Raw genomic sequence first — 18567 nt, 5'->3', positions numbered from 1 at the left:
GAGGATTTCCCTGCTTTTCTGTTTCTTTTGTGTTTGGGAATGAGTGTCGTGCTCCTTTCAAGTTCCAACTCTTATCGTGAGGTTAGCCTATAGATGTACGTAGTCGATTCCTTAGCCAATGTAGAAGGCTGCCTTTTGTAGTCACTACACAACAGTTTTTTAAAAAGTGACGCATTATGAAATATGCAGCAACAGAAGCAGCCAAACTTGTTAAATTATTGACTGCAGCTGTGCTGCTGCCAGAATTTCTTTAGATTATAATTGTTCAATTGTTTTGGAGTTTGTTTAACTGGAATTTGGTGAGTCTACCCTTGAGATTTAGTGTAATTGTCCTTTAATTTGAGTAATGTGCTGCATTTTGTTATTCATTTTAAAATTGTTACAAAGAAATGGTGAGTGTATTCTGTGGGTGATATGGTGCATCTGTTTTGCATTTATGCTGGCAGTCGTTCTGTGAAAAAATGCTGTAAATAATGTAGACTAAAGAGTTGTAGATTGTTAGCATTGGAACCAGTTAAGGTGTATTTGCTGATCTAGGTGGAATATAGACAGTGTATATATATATATTAATTCCTGTTAGGTGATATCCTTCAGCGATATATTTTTCTTGCAGTGTTTTTTTTTCTGTAAATGTGTTTTGAAATATGAGATGTTAAGTACAGTATTTGTCGGAGACAGAGCAATAAAGTCCCAAGCATAGTGTCTTTTTGATGACACTTTCTTAAAGGTAATATAATTATATATATACAGTAAGTTTTGTCTGAATCTTTTTGTACATGTGAAATTTTAATGTGGTGATTGAAACTCTAATGGAAATGATTAAAGCCAATGTAACTTTGGGCAAGGCTGGACTGTTTTTACTCTATGAATGGTGATCTCATTTTCTTCTATTCTGTCACACTGAGCAATCATTAACCTTCTGTAAGACCTCTGACCTTTATCTTATCCATCCTAAATTGCATTACATGTTAATTTAATTGCAAATGCTCCAGTAAGAAACACGTATATTTTTCTCTGTATATAAAGACTAGCTATATTTTATATGCATGCATATAGACACTTCATTGTTACTTTTAATGTTGTTTTGGATATGTTTTGCTATGTTAAGGTAGAACTAAAAAAAGCCATACAGTATATGTACAGTATAGCAGCATAGTGTGTCCTCTAATATATCCATAGGCTGTAATCTATCCATTTTCAGATTCAGTGTTCCCTGACTAGATTAATATGGATTTTAAAATTGCCCTTGTGAAAACTTGGGAAGTTATCTTTTTTTATTTCAAAATGCAAACTCTGTCTTAAAAATTGATATGGATATAAAGTACCAGCGTGTGTTACCTGTGCTAGAAACGGATACCATTTTCATTTTTCCTAGCTGGTGGTACTTACTTGAATTCCAATTAATAACCTATACTCCAGTTGTATATAACCGATTAAAATCAGATCATTTCGTTTTTAAATCAATCTAACGCTGCACAAGTGGTATATGATAGGGGTATAATATGCTGTGCACACAAGTGCGTAATTTTGGTCCTCGTGAGGCAGTGTACAGTTGACATGGAGGTGCCACTCAAAGACTGATAGAAAAGTCATTTCATGAAAAAAGCTTCACAGGAAATCGACTTGGAATTAGAGGTGAAATGGTTCCTAATGGATGAGAAAGGGTCATAGTCATTCCATCTAATAGGTTTCTGACTAATATTCCAATCAACGTTGCTAAGAAGACACAGGAAATTTCCTTCCCTATTCCTTAAGAGGTGTGTCGTAAATGGGCTACATATGCAGTACATACAGCTGTTAGCAAATAAGCAAATCCTTTAGTGATAACTACCCTGCAAATTCTTTATAAATGTTCATGGACATGCTGAACAGAGAGTCAACTGACATCCGCTTGAAAGAGCCAAGGTAAACCATCCCTTTTTTTTCGCAGAGATGTGTTGCTCTGCTTCTTTCACCATAACCCATACAACCCCCTCTGCCGATTTAAAACTCTTCAGTGTGGACAAGCTCTGGCTGGAGGTCCAACCAAAAACTGTACTTTCACTTAACAGAAAGGAAAAAGAAGGAGGGAAGTGTTGCTGCTGATGGCCTCACGACTTCTCACGATGCATACAGTAGCTGTAGATTTCTATGAGCTGTAGTCTTTTTATGCTACAGTACATCGGTGGCAGAAACGGAAATAATGGAATACTTCTTGGCCTTATTTGACTTTTCCAAGGTCACCTTTTTTTATTGAGAATTTTCTATTGTTTTTAAAAATGTTTCATTTTTTTTTTGGGTGCCATTAAACGGTGCGTCGTTGTGCCCTAGAAGCTTCAGCACACAGTGTGATTAATGTTGCTGCTTGGCTTGTTCTAATTTACTGCTACCACCATTTGCCAGAAGCCTGGCAATACTGCTCCATTGTGGTGCCAACAATTGTTTGATTCATGCGATTAAATTATTCATAGTAGCAGGTAGAACTTGATTTAATTCTTTCTTCTGCAAGCTTCCGTGTGTCATGTCCAGCTTTACCTTACAAGTTCATTTAATCTAAAATAAAAGAGAGCTGCCAGTCTGCTTGTCAAGATCTCATCTTTCGAGACACTTGTAGGAACTCATTCTCTAAGTACCACGGCTTTGCATTTGTTTTTTCCTCCAAAAAAAAAACAGGATTTGCTTTAAGGTATTTTAGAGCTAAAAAATAATATTGGAAGACTTTGTTTTCTTTCTGTACTGAATGTATCTTAATATGAAATTCAGGGATGTTACAGAGATGTACAGTACCACATAATTAACTTTATTTTGTTAGGATTTTGATCCTGTTCAAATTACACACATTTAAATATAAAACCTTCAGATATAATCTTTTTTTTTATTTCTTACAGCAGTAGGTTTCATTATTTTTGTTGAAATCTTAATGAAGAACTGGGAATTCTTTAAACAGTGATAGCTACAGCATATAAAAGGTTCCATAAAAATATAATGCCATATACTGTACAGCGCATGTTGTGAATGAAGTTTAAAATGGTATATCTCTTCAAAATAGCCTGTACGTCTTCTGCTATTATGAAATGGTCCTTTAGTTACATCTGATGTTGTACTAATTGATGTTAAAATGCTGTCTGCCTGTGCACACCTAGTGTATATCCGTTCTTAGGTGTCTACTCGTCGTCCTACCTGCATGGCTATTTATCTAGCCATCCTCACAGCATGAGCTATCACATAATCACTGAAGTGTTTTCGATACGCAGTTTACTGTATCACTAATCTTCACATAATTAATGACATAAGTTTAGAAAAAGCATTCTAATCAATCATGACTGGCAAATATATGGCCCATCAACCTGGGGTTATATGCTGTGCAAATTTGACTTGGTCTCCTTAGGCTCATCTGCTTTACTGACTGACCCCTCCCAAAATCATTTCTTAATGTTTGTCCCGGAACATGGAGAATGTGTCCTGTTTTGCTGGGCAGCATGATTTGGACTCTCTCTGGAAATCTTGCTGTATTTCAGCGGGGTGCAGTTTGGACCTATGACCAGGGTTGTCTGTCCTGTTCTGTGAAATGTGTAGTAAAGACTTTGTTGTGGGCGTTGAACTCTGAAGGAAGAAGCGGGTCTGTGTTTGCGTCCTTTCTGTTTGTCAGTCTAAATCAGTGTGCAGTAATAACAATATGTCAGCTTTTAGTCTGGGCTGTTTTAAATACTAAATGTATTCCATCATTATCATCATTATCACAATTTTGTTTTTAATTGTAACCTTCCTGAGATTATTGTCAGAAGGTTTATTTATGAAGTGGCAATACTAATATTCAATATTATTTTTTTAAGAACCTCGAACAAATTTGAGTCACCAATTAACAATTTATTGTTTCTATTCAATAAAGATTGTGTGTATCTATTGTAATTTATTGCATTGCTTTCACATTTATTAAACAATGTACATTGTCATTAAAATTCTACATATTTTGTGGAAGGCTCATGTATTAAGCAACAGTATTTAAACTCATCTATGGCTTACTGTGCAACATTGAGGTGGTAATGATTTTTAAAATTATCTTTAATAGGTGAGAGCTGAGAACCGAACCTTATTGACTGTCCTTGGGCATTTTGCTAACAAACTTCGTTAGTGAATAAAGACAGATTGACTCATAGGGTTGCACCTGTTGAAATGAATATTCATTCTTTTCAGTGTTAAATTTGAAGTTTTGATGTATCTGTATATTTGTCTTTTTAACTTAATCCTTCAGGTTTCAGGTTGATATTGTCAGTGCTATAGCTGTAACTAAAATATACAGTACATCTGAATAATGGGTAAATATCCAACTCTTTGGACTGCTTCCCTACACTTCTGTTATAAATAATCAGTCTTTCTCATATTCTTTGTAATGCATTTTTTAAATTAATTTAGTAGCATTTCCACTTCCTAAAAAAATGCTTTGCAACTTTCATATGAAAAATTGTCCTTTTCAGCAAAGTGCACATCAAAGTCTCATTTTATTTAATCTTATCAGGACTGTTATAGACATCCATAAGGATTTAAAAAGCTCTGAAGTATTTTCTTTCTTCTGGCCTTACTAAATAATTGTAAAGCAGCATGCACTTAAACCAATAGGTAATACTTTAGACTAGGGGTTACAAGTACCACTTGAATTCATTTTCAGAATGGAACATATTAATAAAGTAATAATAATAAAGTATTAACTGTGATGATAACCAACCTCCACTACAGATCATCTGCATGCTAGTAACAGCACTAACCATAGCCTGAACCAATCCACTGACCCTCATACTAAGATTTAGGCTATTTAATTAGTTTTAGAGCATCATTAATAATGGGTTATTTTAAGACAGTTATAATGGAGAAACCAAACTGAAGTACGACCAGCCTCAAGTATTATTTTGCTTTTCATTTTGCCATTCTTGATGCTTGCAGTGTTTCAGGCTGTAACCTCCCTGGCGTGTTTAGGTGGTGTGGAATAGAAGGCGGAGACAGGCCCTCTAAATATTGTACCATCTGCACCGCCTCTGTGTCTGTGGGCACGTGTGTGTGTAGGTGTGTGTGTGTGTGTGTGTGTGTGTGTGTCGAACGTGCTCATGTTGATAGTGCCGGCTCTTTTTTTCGTTGTTGACTGGAGCGTTGGATCGAGAGGCTGATAGCTCCCAAAAGAAGCTATTCCTCACTCAGCTCAGGTGCAGTTCTGTTACCTCTTGCTGGGTTTCAATTAGAGACCAGGGCTCTTTTTAGACCTTGTTGTGATGTTTATTCACAAAGTCAATAAAGACAGCCAGGGTTTGACTTGACTTTGCTGTTTCAATCACCATAGAGCAAGGTTATAGTGCTGTTTATCAGAAATGAGTACATTTAATTGTTGTTTTACCCTGCAATTCTAAAATGAAGATATTCAGAATGAATAAAATTTAGACCGCCTTATATTTTTTCTTCACATTAAGAAAAGTCCACCTGTTTTTTCACCACAAGAAAGTAACTGAAGTACTCTATATGTTGCTTACCAATTGATACTGCCCAGTCTTGCTTCTCAGTGGGCTGTTTTTATACGAGAACAATCAACCATTGCTTTGCTTGCATGACTTACAAAAAGGTCCACATTACTAATGCTCACTCACCATCTGTTTGTCTTACAGCTGGTTCTGAGTAATTGTCCAGCAGCTGAGAGACTTGGGGGGGGCGATGTGTTTTGAGCTTTAAAGTTCAACAAACCAAAACTAACGAACATCAGAGTCCTCTGAGGGGGAAAGGCAGATCAGCAATTACTTATTTAAGCACAATACCTTACTGTCTGATGGGGTCATTTCAGCTGGACGGGTTTTTCCATGTGCAAAAAGAACGTGAAAAATAACACCACTGTGAGTTCTGGGCTTGTGCAGATCACCTTTCATTGTGTCTGGTACAGGTAGATCAAAACCATTGAGCTATCCAAATAAACAGTTTTGATATCAGTATTGCACAAAGGTTTTACAATAGAGGAGGTATTAGCTGGTAACTCTACCACAAAGACTGACTGCATTTTTATTTCTGATTTCTTAACATTATATAAATAAGAGGTGTTGATGTTGCAGTAATTCTCATACCTTTTTGTTTTTGTTTTTGTTTTTTTTTGCCTTTTTGAGTTCTGTCTGAACTCTGTAAATTAGTGAAAAATAGAACTATGAGTGCTGGAGACAAAGAACCAGGCTGAAGCACTTCTGAATTGTTCTGAATTTTTCCCCAAAAGATTCACAGTCATTCCTCAGGATTCTAAATAGATTGTCTTGCCATCAGTTTTAGATTCAAGTGTTTAATTTGGACTCTCCTGAGGTGTTCTGTCAATTCTCTCCCAGCATCACTCATTTACTGCTGACTGAACGCAACCCAGAGCTATTGACTTACTTTACATATCCCTTCCCCTCCTCCCCTGTCAAGGTAGCAGTCTAGTGAATTTAATTAGAGAAAAATAGCATACTTAATGTCCACACCACACCAAGGTGGCTGTAGCCCCATGTTTGCTACTGCAGAGCTTCACCGTGAGGAGAGATCTCCGAGCTCTCCGATCCTCAAGTCTTTTCCTTTGCTTCCTGAGCTGACAACACATGCAGACCCCATATTTGCCAGTGAAATGTGGAGGGGCACAGATACAGAAGAGAAGATACTGCTCACTTGTCCCCATCCAGGTTAGGGTGATGTGCTGATCCCCAGCTGGCCTAAAGGAAGGAAGGAGATGGGTTTGCCCCAAGATAACAGGCACTGCACGAGCTTAGAGGTGAACACCAGAGAGGAAGTGCAGTGCATAGGCAGTAAATTCTTCCAAATGTTTAAAGAAAATAAATCTGCTTAAGATAACTGGAGGAATTTGCAGTTTTCTAAATTGTCCTGTTGACTTATGTATTGTTAGTCTTTGTACACTTCATTTGGGTCTTGATGCTGTCATCTATGTACTGTATAAAGGCTGTTTATACAGTACAGTATGTAGTGGGAGCAGAATGTCCTATTCCTTGCACTGTGGATGCCCACCCTCTCATTAAAACACATACCACTGGGTACATTCGCCTGTCATATTCTCTCTCTCACTCCCTGCGCAAAAGCTGGACAAAAGTTCTCATAAAATATCCTGCCTTTTTTAATCAATACGAACAGCTGAGAAACAGGGACAGCTGAGGCCTTTGTGAGCATCTTCAGGGCTGAGTTTGGAACTTATACTGTATAAAAGGGTTGTGCATGAGTTATTTTTTTACCTCCATTTCTTAACTAGTGGAAAAGGTCTTAAATGAATATTTGATCTGGTTAAGGAATGGAAAATGGGAAATAACAGAGCCAAGAAAGCTGTCATTTTTTTGTATAAATTTGTATATATTATGTAATTGCATTTACAAAAGTAATGGAGCCTTTTTCTGTAGGTTGATTGGTGCACATTAAATCTCTATTGCACATTAACTGAAAAAGGGTAAATAAGTGGTCAAAAAAAAAGAAAAGGAAGGAAAAGATCATAGCGGGTGGTCTGACTGTCGGTTGCAGTTTACCTAAGCTTCGATTTGCCCTGATCTGCAATTTGTGCTGCTAGGTCGTAACATGGCTGCGTAGCTCAATTAATGCTGTGTGGCAGCAAGAGAAAAAGAGGTCGTTTCTTTCATGTAGGAAAACAGAGTTAGATACTTTCAAAGCTGACAGCAAAGCACTGTGGGGGCTTCATTTACTTCAGTTGGGAATGTCATTATCATGTAATGTGGAGTGACTTCTGCGTGCATTTGTAGGCTCATTTTTATAATCCTTATGTTACTGAAAGGCTGCTTAAATTTCTGCTGCTATGCTTCTCTTTTTCTTGACCGTTGATTCCTATAATAACTCTTAGATATTTTAAATAGCATTTTAAAGGTTCTGAGAGGTCTTTAGGAACAAAAGCTGCCTGTGGAATTCCTGACTAGAGTACTTCTTTTGGCATCAGACCTTGGGCCTACCTGGTTGTAAGTATTCTGACATCCTGTTGGTGACTTTATTTTAGATTCGTTAGCGTCTGTGACGTGCTGCTTATGTCAAATTATTTCAGTCTCTTTAAGCCAAAACCTTACATTAGATACCGTGTTCTTTCCCTTGAAGCACAATATTCCCCACATTAAAGTAAAATGGATATATTCTGGGAAATGTGTTTCATAGATAAATCATTTATTTCGATTTCAAGCTGTAGTTATTTCAAGTTCATTTTTTCTACAGTTTTTTGTTAACTATATGAAAATAGTTATGTTTAACGGCATATATTGATTACTGTCAGGTATTTAGTGATATTGTGACTTTTGACTTGATTTATTTTAGAAATGATTGGTCTGTATCGTATGTCATGGTTTTGCATTTATTCTGGGATCTTTCTGCATTGTAGTATGTTAGAAAAGATTAAACGTTAATCCCATATTTGTCTATAAGATGATATTTGAGTTGTATTATTATTCCTAAGCATGAAATGTATTTTCCTTATTAACCAGATCTTAAGAAAGGCGCAAATGTTGGATGTGCTGGAAAATTAGGCAAATTCCTGTTTTGCGGTGGACTAAAATCATACATACGTAAATTCTCCTGGTTTTGGGAAACAGGACAAGTGAAGGTCTGTAAGGATATTTGTGTAAGCATGCATTTTTTATGGTCGCTTTCTGTTTTGCTTTCTGTAAAAACCGGCATTGCAGAACCGAGCAAAGGCAGAGGGAAATACAGAGCAACAGAGAGAGAGAACAAAGCGTCAGGCATCGTGAATGATGGAGTACACTTCACAGCAGCCAATTCCAGGGCTGAAATCCCTGTAGTGCGGGGTCGGCTTTTCAAGCTAACGCAGCAAATTCAGCCTTTGCACATCACAGTATTAATGATTTATACACATCTGCACCACTGCTTTTGTTCGCTGGTGGGGCCCGGTTCTGTTAATAAAGGAATCTCACGATTGGTCCCAGCACTCTAAGCAGTTTTGCTTAATGCAGTGCCTGCTGTCTTCATAAATCAAAAGGCAGAAATGAACAAAAAAAAAAAAAGCTCAGCCTTGCTGCATTTATTTTCAAGTGGTGGAATTTTAGGGACAACAAACTAGATTCCAGCCTCTCCTAATATGTGGAAAGAATGTTCTCCTTTCTGATGAGGAATAAATGAAGAGCTGAATGTGCTGTTTCGTCTCAGTTAATTTTTATACTTTTTCCTCTGAAGTGGTGCTGTGACTCGCATGTACAGTACAGAAATAAATATGCAGGAACATTAATAGATGTCCTCATACAGTATTATGTCATGTATTCAGTCAAAACGTAATGCCGTTGGGATAAAGGAGTACTGACTGTATTAAACATTTTTATTTCACAAATTGAACAAAACAGCCAACACGTAATTCGCCTTGACTTAGTTTTTGAATGTGGATATTAAATTAATTTTGCCATACCGTGGCTTAAAAAATATTTGAAGGAAAAACTTCAGGGGGCAACATTCATCTTGAATTGTGATGACAGAGGAAATCAACCCGTTTTAAACGATTAACTCCAACTTACCCTTCCGTTTAAAATGACGTTTATTTTTCTACTGTTATTAGATAATTGGACTTTTCAAGGGCCTTATTAAAATCAGTGTCGCTCTTCAGCTCGATATTTTTGATGTGCAAAAAGGTTCAGGTGTCTATGGAAAAGTCCTTATGGAAGGGATACCATAGACTGAGGAGTTATACTGAGCTTCTCCCCTGTGTCCATCCAAATGCCTGACAACTCGATATTTCCACAGGCAGGAGGCAGATATTTAGCAACCTTATGATCATTTTTATTTATTTATTCGTAGTAGTAGTATATAGTTATGATTTTAATATTTCAGTATTAAAAGCAAGCCCTAACCAGACAGCACCAAATTGAAAAGCTGTATTGAGAGTGTAAAGGTGCTTGTTGAGAGACACTGTTTTTTGTTGTGTGAATACAGGAATGGATTACTGGGCACGGGAGATGCTGGAGCTCTCTTGTTTGTAATTTCCCCATCGCTCAGTATAATTTATTTTCCTTTTAGCTCAAGTAAGCAGTGAAACACAGAATGTGATTGTCCGTCTCTTCCACTAAATGGTCAGTCATAGACCAGCTGTGGAATCATGGGATTTCACCTGCCACTTTCAAGATTGTGTCTCGGTATTTGGACACAGTTGCTAAGGGAATAAAGATAGCTCTCGTTAATGATGAATCAATAACTTTGGAAAGAATGACACTGGATTGATTTGTTTCAGACAGAAAAGCCTGAGACTAGATACCTGTACCTACTTTGCCAAAGTTTGAGTTGGAATCTCCTGGAACACTGTTATGTCCAGGATAGGGATATAGGCCCGACACGCTTAGAGGACAGAACTCGGGCGGGTCTTGGTTTTGCATTCACCAGGCATCGCTGTTTCGTAAACAAGAGCACGTTTTTTTTTTCTTGTATTTATTTGTGTTCGTAGCTCCAAAACCATTTTTTAAAATACATTCGCTCAGAAATATAGAAATGTTTGTTTTGTTTTTCTTAATAATTTCTTTTAACATATGTGACATTGTCATTGAAGAACATCTGAGGCTTGTATTGTAGCTTGGAATTGATATTCTTTCTTAGACTGTTACATGTTTGGTGTTATGGATTGGAGGCTTGGTCATATAATTAAACATATTATTTCCCATTGGTTGTAACAGATGTACAGTATCTGCCCATCCCTGAGTAAGGTCTAGGTGTTAAAAGAGACATTTTGGTGAATAATCATTATTTATGCTGATGAATATGCCTGCTCTCAGAATCAGGTAACTATTTTGGGAACTACTATTACATATTGTATGTAGACAGTTGTGTTACTATAAAGAACTCTACAATTTTTAGCCATCTGAACTATAAACTCCCCTGCTTCCAACAAGTCACACATTGAGTCTACAAACACTACTATACTGTAGCTCTACAATCTTCTATGGGATTCATGATTGTGATATGACATGTGTATTAATGTAATTTTTTGATTCCTTGGTTTAGGTTTTTGTATAAAAATGTCAAATTAATGTCAATGCTAATTTAATAACGTCCTTAAAAAGTGAATACAGTAACTATATACTGTACGCTGTAGTATATAAATATAAATCTATAGGTATGTTAATTAAAAACATAGGAAGTGATCTAACATTATTATACTGTACATAGTAGAATGAGCATCAGGTGTCAGTAATATGCCAGACACCTTAACCAGTTAGAAGGGGAGAGACCAAAAAAGTGTTCTGGGATGCTTCCCGTGTAGTCTCATGTTCCTTTCTAATCAGAACTGTTGAAATGGACCATCTGCAAACACATATAGGACAGGAGAAACACCAGTTCTAGATCATTTCCCGTGTAATCAGGGCCACTCAGAGTTCTGAAATTAAAAACTGTTCAAGTAGAAAAGGAGCTAGCTGCAATCATTAAATGTTGGTTGGTGCTGCATAGGGAGAATTTTAAACTTTAGTCCTTGAGACATGCAATTGTTTCTGAGGGTTCAGGATATGCCCATTTCAATTTTGTTAGCCTCAAAACCTAGAAAATAACAGCAGTACGCATCCTCAACAGCTAACTGCAGTGCCTCAGATTCAATGGATGTCTGCACTGTGGACTTTTTGCATGGTCTACCAGGGTTCTCACTACTAGATATTTATTGTCCCACAACATATTTATTATTCCTGTTGTTATTATTTATTATGCTTGTAGTGTACTGTCTACATTGTGTGGTGTTGTCTGCTGTACTGTGTACTGTATGTCCAGAGAGATCAGCGCAAATAAGAATTCAAATGCACATGTACACATGGCAATAGACTCCTCTACTGTACTCTCTGTTCTCTTCTTAATTTGAGAAGTTACTTGAGTTTGTTTTATGGATAAACAGATAAACCTGATTATACATTTACTTTTGTTGTTCTGTAATGATTTGCTCTGTCACCTTCTCAATTATTTACATCTCTGCACACATCAACAAGCTAAAAAAAAGACTACTTTTTAAAGTCCACAACAGCTGGGAAAAGGGGCTATTGTTTCATGTCTTCATACTAGGTTTGACAAAATAAATTAAGTGAATGTTTAAGACAGTACTTTTGCTTCTCAGCATTTAGAAATATGTTAGTTGCTCTATCTCTATGTGTTTCTGTAGGATGTTCATGTTAGCAATCTCTGCATGGGTGCTCTCCATGGCTGTGTTTATAAACTGGAATGTACTGTATAGTATATTATAGCATATCCAAGACACATAGAGAGGAAAAAATAAATGGAATCATCCTTTGGTAGAAAATCAGTGAGCTCTGCATATTTACAGCAGTCTCCTTTTATAGGTAATTTAATGAACTGCTTTATCAGAAAATTACCCACTTCAATAAATTTAGTGCTTTCGGTATCCAGAGATATAATTATTACAGTTAATGGACGTAACACATCTAAAACCTGGGTTTGAGTAGTCCTTGGAGCGCTGAATAGCAATGCTAACCACACTGGATATTTTTGTGTCATTATTTGCTAGATATTAGTTACAGAATTAACAAGAAGTAATTTCCCCTATACAGAAGACATAGTTGTTTTTAATTTCATGCACTCTGAGAGAGCGTATTACATGAGGTTCTCCATTATAAACAAATGACATATAGATAAAACACTCAGCTCATGTTTTTTTCATATTTGTAGTCTTCCCCTAAAAAAAGTAACCATCATTTTGGAAAGGACAGGACTGCACTGTAATCACATTGGACTTCACCTTTTCAAGCCTGGATTTGTCTGAAGCTCTATTCCCATATTAATCGAGTGTGTTGGATTCTGCTGCGTCCTTTTACCCTCCAAACACAAAACCATGCCAAGTTCTGCATTCTCACCCGCTGAAGCAGTGCAAACAGAATTTACCACTTTCTTGTTTGTTTATTTTAATTGTTTACAGTGACATTCAGAGAGACCAGCATTGCCGTATGTTAATAGATCGAAATGCTAAACCCCATTATTTTTACTGTGCCTGGTTTTGCTGAAGAAGGATTTTCTGTGCTGTTACAACAAAGGAGGGGAATCTGGGTATACTACGGACAGTTGGGTCTGCACCTCACGGACCTCAGAAACCAGAGCAGTCTTCTTGTTCTCTAGTAAAGACAGATCACCACAGTCAAGACTCAAAACCCTTCACTACTGTACCTTTATGTCATCAATGAGGAAAGCACATTGGAAAGTCTGGATTCTCTTGATCGGTTCCTAATTTTATTTTGGACCTCATTATGTTTTTTTGTATTTGTAGTAGCAGTGTTAGTGGTAGTAGTTAACTGGATTTGTATCGCGCCTATATGGCCTCAAAGCACTTCGTGTGCATGCTGGACCCACTTTATTCAATATCTACCTGGGCAGCCATTGAGTGCCAGCTGCCTCAATCAACTGTATAGCATTGTAGTTCATGAGAAGCATTTTTTTCAGGCTCCCACCCCATTCACACCACAGAGGGTACCTCTCACACTTTTTACCATTTTTTTTACCGCTCGAAATTTGGCTTACAGTGAACTAAGTGAAAGTCTGAGTATACTGTGTGTGATTTAAGAATATGAGAATTTCATTGCAGTATATTTTATCTCATATGGCCCTTCCCCCTTCATTTCCAATAAAGGAAATTTCTTTCCCAACAGTGTATTTGAGCCTTCAGTGCTCGATTCCGCACGGCATTACATCTCTGCTTTTTTTTTTCGTCTTTCCTGCCGGATCATTATAACAAGCACCTCATTAAAACACACTCTCCTTCATGGCATCCAGCACCACTCATGCTGTCCTAATGAGGATGGAGGATTCTTGACATCCACAGTAAACAAAAGACCTGTTTTATAGAATGTCACAGTGCTCCTTTTCAGGTGAGGGGTTAGGAAACCACTGCTTGTGCCTTTCACCTCTCATGGTAAAGCTCTCAGGACTCATGTTTGTAGGGCTTATTAGAAACGATAAAAATTTCTCAGCATATTATGTAAGATCCACGAACGCTTTAGATATCTGTTGTACGGTATTTTAATCATTGCTTAGAGATTGAACTATATACAGTAGGTTATGTTATAAAAGTTTTTAAAAAGTAATCCATCGATCTGTCCACACCAGTTCTTTTCGCTGCAATCCCAGTGTTGTTTTGCCTGTGAAACAAGACGCTCGTGTCCGTTTCTGAGCAAACGGCACGAGATTTCATCGAACTGATTGCACCAAGGTCTGGAGTTGGTGGCTGAATGAGAGGAAGATGGAGCGAACCTACGGTGATGGCTTTCAACTTCATTCAACGCATGGAAAGGGGGGGTAGGAGAATAAGAAAAGCAGAAAAAAACATGCCAGCTGTTGTGCCGCTGATGTTCAGTAGCACTGCTGGCTTCAGAGAGGTTTTGAAATGAAACACCATTTGCCTGGTGCAGAGTTCTCTTTTGTGAGAGGGCTCCGGTTGTTTGAGTGCGTGCATATGTCATTGTGCTCTGCTCTGTCAAAAGGTATAGGACAGTCTGGACAGCTGTGGCATTGTTTTCTTGTTTACATATATCCCAACGCAATATTGAATTCTAAAGCAGACGAAGAAGAGGTACAGGATAACAAAAGACGGTAGCGTAGTGACTTTTCCTGCATGCTGTAGCTCACAACAGCAGCTGGTTCGCAGTGTTGAAGCTTAAAACAAATATCGTGTAGTGTTAGGCGTCGGATTATGTAACCTGAATGACTAAAAGCCATAGGAGTCGTTTTTTCATTTCTTTATTAACTGCTTCTCATACTGCAGTTTCTTTTATTTATTTTTAAATAAAGAAATACAATTATTTATTTAAATAATTTATTATTTAAGTAAATTAAATATTTTATTGATTTTAAATAAAATATTAAGCTATAATTTTGCAGTTGATAAAGCTCATTACGCTGGAATAAGCTATTGTGGCAGAGCACAACAGTGTAATTTGGTTATGAATGCACCTGCAGTGTGAGCTCAGGGTTGTTGTTGGAGTGGACACTGTCTCCTGTCTTCTGATATTCTTCTGATGTTTTTTTTAGTGGTTGTGAAGAGGCTGCTCAGTTAATTCCTATTTGATTTCTTACCCTTGGTGACTATTCAGTAACCTAAATTAAAAATTACAGTGTACAATAGATTAATTCAAACCAGATTTAACTGCAGGTGTTTATGCTCCCCTTACCGGAAAATGACATACAGGGCGACTATAAATGAAAGCACACTGAATATTTAGTATCTGGCACTTGAAACTTTATTTCATGAACTACCACTTCTTTCAGCTGTGTTTCTTAAAAGTTTATCTTTTGAACAGACTGAATGACGGAGCTCTGAAAGGAATGAAATGACAACCACCTTACTAAGCAGTAATCTAGTAGGAAATGGAGAAGATTACTGCTTTCAGTCTGAACCTAGAAGAGACTGTGCTGTACATTTAAAGTGAGGAGAGAATTTGTGCCAAGAAATTGAGCTTCATAGCTTAATGTTACATGACAACAAGAAACATAAATTGTGAGTGTACAAGGATTTGTGTCTTTTAAAAACGTAAAGAAACATTATTTACACCAAGGTCTGATGATAAGGAAGTTATCACACACATTTGTGAGTCTGCAATGCAAATGACGTTGCACATTATCTACATATTGCATGTAACCTCATGCTGGGCTTCAGCCAGCTCCATCTTATTCATAGCTTTCGAGTTTGCTTTGCTGAAGAAGAAGGAAGGAAAATGCAGAATCCCAACGAAGTGCACCATGTGTTCTCCCTTTCTCCCAGCAGGGCAAGTCCCTGAGGTGTGGATCGTAATGTAGCGAGGAGCGTTTCAGGAGCGAGGTGTTAAAAGTGGAATTAAATGGAGGCCGATTTAGGATGACTGGGGCGCATGCCATACGAGACCCTGAGCCGCAGTGCACTACACTGGGAATGGAGCAGTCCTCTGTCTTTCAGTGCTTTCCTGCTGGCCTGTGCTGGCGGCAGAGGTGTGCTGTGAACAGTTTGCTAACATGGGGTCCCCATCTCTGGCTTCTGTGCTTCGTACATACATACATATATATATATACATAGCTCAGTGGCAGCAGCTAAAAAGATGAAACAGGCAGGTGTCTGACACTCCGTTTTGAGCTTTACTGCTGCAGCAGCCAGTTAAGCCTTCTGCTCTCCGTGCTCCACCATGCCTGGGGCCACAGATTTAAGCCTCTGCGGGAGTCTTAAACTCGGGATCAGAATTCAGTGAGCTTTCATATCTTTGATTATATGCAGTGCCGTGACTATAGCAAGTCAGACAAAAAGAACATCCCTCCAAGAAAAACATTTTGTTCTTCATTGAATGTCCAATTCTTGTGGGGGAAATAAGTTATAAAGAGGGAGCCATCTTAGAAACAGGTAATTATTCTCTCCTGCTCTCCTTTCTGTAGCCTTGGAGGTATAGAAAAAAAACAACAATTGTGAAAACCTTATCATCTCTGCATAGCTCAAAATGCCTTTGAAAAAATATCAGCAAATATTTCCTTGAACCCCTTTAAATCACTGTTGCATTTACAGTATGTGTTCATTTTCACTTGTGTAAAGGAAGGTATGTTGTCAGAGATATCCATTATGTAGCTCTTTCAGCCAGCACCAGCTCAATATTTTGATAATACCATCTCTTTAATTGATATGTTGATCCTGTCAGTCATCATTTAAATAGTTAAGGAGCTACATTTTTCAATGGAGTGGATTTGAAAAGCAGTACATTGAGTATTCCTGCATTATATCTTTGTATCTAGATAAAAAAAAACAGCTAAAACATTTATTTATTAATGTACCTTGTTTATATTTATCAATCTAGTTAAGAGCATCAGCTTGTGTAAAACTGTTTTGTTTTCAGTGTTGGATCTGATAAGAGTAAACACATTGATTATGGTTCAGTGGGCAGTCAGAAAGACTTTATCTGCTGTGAGTATTCAAATGCTGACTCCTGCTTGCCTAGGCATTAAACGAGATAATGTCAGGCAGGGCAAAGCACCCTGAAACTGTAAAAGAAAGCACACCTTTAATTCACATCTTCTCAGTTGTACAAAATAGATGTTAAACATGTGCCACTTTATGGCGTTACAACACATAAATTTAATTGCTAGTGAGGGTCTGATTATTATCAGCAATTGTAAAGCACAGCAAATGTAGTTGTACTTTATTTTCCATGCACCTTACATGCATTCTGAGGATTTCAATTAAACTTCATTAAATGAGAAATCCAGCTCACAGAGCAAGCACAGAGCTGGCAAGAGCACCACTGCAGCCATCGCCAGCCACTGCTGACACCTGGTAGATGGCCAGCATTTCTGTTGGCATCAAAGGCTCTGTGATAATTCCCCAGCCTCCTGAATCCCCCCATGTGAGACGGAGATATAGAGGCTGAGATCTATCTGAGATTCACTTTCACAACCTTGTGGTGAACCATCACAGAGAGCCACTATGTCTGGCAGGAGGGACTTTCAGATAAATGTTTGCACTCTGGCCATCTAACAAGCCAGAGGTCTTCTGTTAAGAATGTTTTTTTCACACAGAGGTGTGTGTATGCTGGAGAGGGAAGAGGGAAGTAGGTTTTTCTTTCTTTCTCAATTAACAGCTTTTTGGACTCACATAGTTTTAAGTTTAGGGAGAGTCCAAGTGTTATACATGACTAACCTTTTTTCTGTTTTCATTTTACCTCAAATACTGAATGATATTAAAAGAAATTAAAATGTTATAACTGGATGCATAACTTGAAATATTACCGTTAAAACGTGTTGGTTACTATTCAACTTCAGACTCTTCAAATGGTTGAGAAGTATTTGCATATAGTGTGTAAATGCAGTAGATTCAATGGAAAAAGTACTTCAGTATGAAAATGTGTCTTCTTGAATTAAGAGGTGGATACGAGAGTCATCTATTTACAAATAGAACCATTACCAAGAATTTGATGTTTTTTCTTTGCAAAATATTCAATGCAATTCTAGGAGAAAAAAAACAATAAATCAAAAGATAAAAATGTGCCAATAAATGCTCAGGATATAAATATTATTCTGGAACTCACACAGGCCATGTTGACATTCACATATATTGTATCCCATCCCCATTGTTTAGATTGTGTTTGTGTATCTTGTAGTAATTGTTTTGGTGCTCTCCTTGTGCCAATGAAAATTATTAGCACAGTCTTCTCAGCCTTCAAGCATGTCTTTTTGTGGAGATCAAAATGTTCATAATGAGACAAACTGATACTGAGTGTATGCTCCCAACAAAACGCCTGTGGGAACACCTACAAATTTTGGTCCACCAGTGCTGTTAATGGTTGTGAGAAAATAACAAGACAGACGTCTCACAACCTGGCTGTGGGTGTCTGCATCTCCCAATAAAAAGAGATCAGAACCTGAGCATGACAGCTGTTTGCCATCAGTTCTTCTGCAGCGCCTGTGCAGTATGCAATTTTCTTTGAGGAAATGCTTAATGTGTCTTCTTTGTTTTTAATTGGAATACCTCATTCCATGTGTACAGCAATCCTCATACTTCTTACATGGATTCAGGATAGTACAGCTTTAATACATTATACAGTATTTCTGATCTTACATTGAAACAGTTAATCTTTTTTTCAATTAAATTGTTTTGCATAACTAAAAATG

The 18567-nt window shown here is 37.4% G+C and overlaps 1 protein-coding gene across 24 annotated transcripts in view; it reads left to right on the top strand.

The window, feature by feature from the left end:
- The window catches only part of rbfox1 (RNA binding fox-1 homolog 1), a 644474-nt gene that overhangs the window by 491109 nt on the left and 134798 nt on the right, over window positions 1-18567 (top strand). The gene's annotated exons all lie outside the window — the stretch shown is intronic.

This window comes from Lepisosteus oculatus, chromosome 19, assembly GCF_040954835.1.
Source record: "Lepisosteus oculatus isolate fLepOcu1 chromosome 19, fLepOcu1.hap2, whole genome shotgun sequence".
Taxonomy (NCBI): domain Eukaryota; kingdom Metazoa; phylum Chordata; class Actinopteri; order Semionotiformes; family Lepisosteidae; genus Lepisosteus; species Lepisosteus oculatus.
The sequence above is the reverse complement of the archived record's forward strand: the minus strand, read 5'-3'. Positions and strand labels throughout refer to the sequence as shown.